The sequence below is a fragment of the Calonectris borealis genome, chromosome W (assembly GCF_964195595.1).
Source record: "Calonectris borealis chromosome W, bCalBor7.hap1.2, whole genome shotgun sequence".
NCBI lineage: Eukaryota > Metazoa > Chordata > Aves > Procellariiformes > Procellariidae > Calonectris > Calonectris borealis.
In genome coordinates, this window is record NC_134351.1 from 48999305 (window position 1) to 49005277 (window position 5973).

Sequence of the window (5973 nt, forward strand, 5' to 3'; positions counted from 1 at the left end):
TACACTTCAGCCATGCAGTGTTCTGATGATTCTGAAATGCAAAGAAATGTGTCCTCTGCTCTGAAGAAAAGGGAAAGATCATAAATGTAACTGCTACGTTAACAACTCCCAGTGTCTCTAGCTGCTTCAAATACACTGTCACTCTTTCCCACTGCTCTCCCTGACTGTTTCAGGAAGATGATGTTTTCCAGCAACAGAATTCAAGGAGGAGGCAGCAGATGTGCTCTGCAGGCAGGGCAAAGAAAATGAACGTGCATGGAAGATCCAGTACAAGAGAGATAGCCTGCTAGACCACGTGGAACAGCTATTAGGTAAATGCATATCAACCAGCCTAATTCCATGCTTCCCTACACTTGGATGCAGAGAAGTGGCTTGCACTGGCTCTTTAAGAAGATCCCAAACCAAGCCCTGTTCATTGCCATGTACACCTAGAAGTTCAAGAGCCCTTTGATGCAATCCTCAGAATGTAACGCAAGCTATACCTGCCTTAGCACATTTAAGTTTAGCATGCCAATCACGTGTCCTCCTTGAGGACAGTTGCAAAAAAATTAAGTATCTTTTTTGTGGAAAGAAAAGCAAAGAAACATAGCTTCTACTTACAAAGTTTTGGAGCAGTTTGGAGACTGGTTTCTGTTGCCTGTGTCTGGGATACTGTGGTAGGCTCCGGGATGGGTGGTGCCAATGAAGGTGCAGCAGAGGACAACCCAACATCTAAGATGCGGTTATATAGAGAAGGCTGGAGGAATGGTTTGGAGGACACAAGCAAGCTGTCAGATTGCATTGTCACTTCAGCCTTGCTCTCGGGACTAGGTATGGGGAAAGGTGAGGCATATACCTCTGAAGGTACCCAAGCAGACAGAGCTGTAGGTTCCACAGCACTCTTTGGATCTTGTCCTATCCTCCCAGGGTCAAGGTGGGTAGGAGAGTCATACTAAAAAATCTTGTCCACAAATACCCATTTGAGGCCAGCAATGCAGGGACAAAGGCTGAGCAGGCAAGCCAGGATGGGGGCGATGCCAATCTTTTCAGAGTTTAGGCAACCCTTCAGTTGCTCTGCCTCCAGGCACACACAGGAGGTATCAGCAAGGCCTGCTAGTCCCTGGACCCTCTTGTTCTCTCTTTGGATCCCCAGCATGTTCTCCTCAGCTGGAAGCCCATCAAGAGATGCATCAGGGCTCAGCTGAGCTGAAGGGTTGGGGGAAATGTCAGCAGCTACTTCAGACATGTTTAAACATCAGCTGTCAAACAGCTCACCTCCAAAAGGCCTTAACTCTATTACAGTCCATTACTATGAGACACAGACAGAAAAAATAATAGTCACACAGTGGAAGTCAGAGTCCAAATTCAGCAACATCATCCAAATCGGAAGAGGATTAACATACACAAAAAAGCAACCAGCCTCCCTCTTCCATCCAGAGCCCTCTCTCTTCCCCTCTCAAGCAAGAGTAGCTTTGTAATCACTAAGCTCCTGTTTCCTGGCCATTTTTAGAATTCCTTAAACACCTCTCAAGCTTTTCCAGATCTTCAGAGGGAGGGAAAAAAACATCCCCAGAAAAGCAAAAAGAAAAAAACAGGAAAATAACAAAACCAAACCCAGAAATAAGGAATAAATTGGCTGGATTAAGTGAACCAATAGCCTAGAGCAAAAGGCAAGACTCTCACCTTGAGCATCTGAGGCTGGTATCTGCTTAAAGGAGGAAAACAATTGTCATGCGGCAGAAAGTGCAAAAGCAAAATCAGTAACACAGCAGCAGAAGTGACAATAGCAGCAGCAGCATCCTGTTGTGTTAAAGTGGCATCTGAAAGAGGCTGAATCATTAAAGAGTAGCAGGTGCTTGCTGTCTGAGCATCACTGCAAACAATATCATTACACAGAGGTTTGAAAGGAAGAGCAATACCAAGAGGATGGTAACTCCCTTCCTCTCCCCTCCCTCTTTGTCCTTCTTGAGTGCTTGCGAGTGCTCAGTTCACTTTCCTCCTTCCTAGCCCCCTTCACAGTCTGTTTCTCTGATATACAGACATACTCATTCTTTCCCTTCCCACCCCTCTGCAGGGCTGGTCTGAGTGAAATCAGTACATCTAGCAACACAGGACTATCAGTGACTTCCTATTTTATCCAATTAGAAGGAATAAAGGCCATCAAATCAAAGGGAGGCAGGCAGGCAGGATTTGTGCATTCATTCTATTCCTCTCTTTCCATCCAGTGCTTGATCAGAGGAGATGGCCATCAATTATACAATCTCACCAAAGCAAGGATAAGGATAGGAGTGTATGGGCTGGACCTGGGCTCACTAAGCCTGATATCCAAGCTCTCTAAGGGAAGTCAGCTTTTCAACTGTAGTTTCTCCCTTCCTGACAACTAGAGACAGCATTTTTTTCCAAGCACTGTAGTGAGTTTGATTTGCTAACAATAGTGCTGGGATGCATCTTAGGTCAGGCAGAGGAAAAAATCATTCCAGCCTCTGACAAATTTGCATTTAAGTTATTACAGAGAGGTGGTTTGTATCATCTTTTATATTCCATTTTTCAACCCTTCCCCAAATTCTTTAAAAAAAAGAAAAACAAACCTTCACATCAAACCCAACTCTCAAAAGTACTTCTCAAAAGCTGGCATGTTCCTAACATATGAGAATACAGTGTTTAAGTCCTCAACCCATTTGACAAAAATCAAAGAATTTCAAAATTAACAAAGCTTCCACTTTGCATTTAACTTGCTCATCATTCTGCAGCACTACCAATGTTTATGACATACTCTGGGACCGATTCTCATTTCACCCAGTGCAGTGGGTGAAAGCAGAAGTAAATCATCAGAGACCAGTTAAAACAGCATAAGTGAGATTATAATCAGCCCTTGCATACACCCCCCTCGTATATCTGTGTAACAATATAGACATACAAGCACAAAGGAGAGGAACTCCTAGCCCAATGTCCAGTTCCTTGTACAAACATTTACACCAAAGATTTGGCAGCATGAAGTCCCCTTTCTCCTTGGTATAAATGTCTGTACAAGGCATAAGGAAACAGAGTCAAGTCCTTTGAATTGCCCTGAATTTGTTTCTAATATTACCTCATTCACACATCCAAAAAGTAATTTCCTTTTTATGTATATTTTTGGTAGTTACAAAAAAAATAATTTGTCTCCTCCTATCTCCTCCTCCTCCTCACCGCCACTATTCACAAAGATCTCTATGGGAATGTTAGAAATATTTGTATAAAAGAGGTTTATCAACATCACAGTAATTCCCACAGAGTTTTTATGGTCTTCTCCTATCAAGGACTAATTTCTAATTACAAGGCTTCCTGCAAGCTTGTAGTAACCAACTGAAAAGATCACAATACAACTACATTTGAGTTCCTGAAGAATTTACCTTAAAACACAGCCAGTGATAACTATCTCTTTAAGAATGTAAAATGATAAATTATCATACAGTCTAGTCTACATTACCACTGATGTGTCTGTTCTTCAGGTTAATGATGTGATCAGTAACCTCAGACAGGACTAACAGCTTGCACTGCATAGTTATATATATGGTTCCTCTTATTACAAATCAACTGCATTGCTTTGCTGATAATATTCTGCATCAGTGCAGTCTCTTTCAAGTATCTCAAAACATATTTCAAACACATTTCAAACACCAATAACAACACAGCCACTGTCAAAAGGGGAATATTACAGCAGCCTTGTCATGGCAGCTGTAACGGTCTGTGGATAGAAGTAGGCAAAGTTTCTAGGGAGAGGATATATAATTTATTAGGTTAACTGATACAGCTAGGAAAAAGCAGACATGCTTTCAGACACTTGAGTCCTTCAGGTGTGCAACACTTCAAAGCTGAATAAGAGTCAAGAACCATTGAGTTCTCATTGTACAGATGAGAGATTACAGAATCTGAGTGTTTGGCACAGGTTTTCTAATGCATCTCCCTTCAGAATAGTTTCCATTCATATTTTATTTTTAAACCTCCCTACCTCCAGTAAGATACTTTAACCCACTGAGGCTGCTCTGAACAATTCTTTATATTATGTTTAACCCACCATTAAGTCCCCACCTTCCCTTCACTGACCCTTTAGGCAAACTACTACTACCTATGTTAAATTCTTTTACTCTTCTCCTGTAATCTTCGTTCCTTTCCAGCCTATTCATCTCTAGCTGTTCTCCTTTAAACTGTGCTTCTGCTTTGCTGACATCTTTCTTGTGTTAAGGCAAACAGAAATGAACATAGCGATCTTGCACTGCCCTTAAAAGGGTCACCATGAAGTTAAGAAATCACAATAATGCTACCTAGCTCTTTGTCCCGGTTTCGGCTGGGATAGGGTTAAATTTCTGCCTAGTGCTGTGTTTTGGATTTAGTATGAGAAGAATGTTGATAACACACTGATGTTTTCAGTTGTTGCTAAGTGCCCTCCTAGTCCAAGGACAGCTCCCATGCCTACTGACTGAGCTAGGTACACGAGATGGGAGGGAACATAATCAGGACAGCCAGCCCAGCTGGCTAATGGGGTATTCCATACCATGTGACATCATGCTCAGTATATGAAGGGTAGGCGTGATCCAGGAAGTACCGATTGCTACTTGGTTATTGGTCAGCGCGGGTGGTGAGCAATTGCATTGTGCATCACTCATTTTGTATATTCTATCATTATTTATTATTATTATTTTCCCTTTTCTGTTCTATTAAACTGTCTTTATCTCAACCCACGAGTTTTTCTCACTCTTACCCTTCGGATTCTCTCCCCGTCCCACTGGGGGGGCGGGGGGAGTGAGTGAGCGGCTGCATGGTATTTGGCTGCCTGCCAGGTTAAACCACGACACTCTTATACAACACAAAGAAAGGGATTATTACCTGTTCAGATCATATGTTGCTATTTGTGTGCACAACCCCCATGAAATCACAGCAGCCTCCTATCTCATTACCAATGGCTAGCCTGTGTGTAGTGGTGGGTGCACTCCCTCCCTTCCTCACCCATTGACCTCTGGGCTAAGGGACAATGGGGAACAGAAAAGGGCTCTGCCAAATGGGTCTCACTTGACACCTGGAGTGGGGTCAGGTGAACATGAAGCAGAAATGAACAATGTTCCTAAAGGTGTAGGTCTAGCCAGGCAAAAAAGGAACTAGAGTAACTTCTTGTAAGTCCCTTGTTTTTTCATGCTCTTCCTCCACCTGTCAGAGCCCAGCCAGTCTGTACTATCTCCTGCCCCCATGCCATCTCTAACCCCTCCCACTGCCTGCATCTGCAGCATCTCTTTCAGGTCTGGCTCCTTTCCAGGCTGCAGTACCCTACTCTGCTGCATGTTCCTTCCCCCACAGCATCTCCAGATCTGGCTCGCAGGCCTGCTTCAGCATCTTACAGTAAGTCCTGCTCAGACCAGCCTGCCTCATCTTCCTCATATGTCCCCCTTCCCCAGCCAACTAAGTGAGCAGAACTGCTTTGCCATCCCAGTCCCACCGGAGTTTTAGTGTTTCCAGGGCCCTACTTCCCTCACTGAGAAGAACAGGACCATACCCTGCCCTTCAGAGGCACTTCAAGGCTCCACTTATTCCTGTGCCAACAGGAGGTTGTACAGAGGGAGAGAGGAAGCACAAGAGGAAAACTGAATCATCAGCCAAACTGCTTCTCTGGCCCTGCTCCACAGGTAACACCAAGGACAGTACAGTCTACCTGAGATGCTGAAATGTGATGCCAAACTGAGCTGGCTCCTTTTAGAGGCTTTATGCTATTCATGGGCCCAATGAATCACAGATTAAGGAAGGGTGTTCAGTGACCAAGCCTTGGTATAGGCCAAGCAATCTAATCCCAAAACATTGCATTCCTTTAACCCACCCCCAAATCTTCAAAAAGACAGATGCAGCAATATACCCTTGTAGTATCAAACCACTCCATCATGTGTTTGTTTGCACTCTGTTTCTTCCATACATTTATAAATTAAAAGCAGTATAACTAAGAAGCTAAAAAGAAAAAAGTGCATGTTCATT

The 5973-nt window shown here is 43.5% G+C and overlaps 1 pseudogene; it reads right to left on the minus strand.

Moving 5' to 3' along the window:
* Positions 1-592: 592 nt before the first annotated feature.
* LOC142074989 (uncharacterized) lies at positions 593-1225 on the minus strand (annotated as a pseudogene).
* Between the last annotated feature and the right edge of the window lie 4748 nt (positions 1226-5973).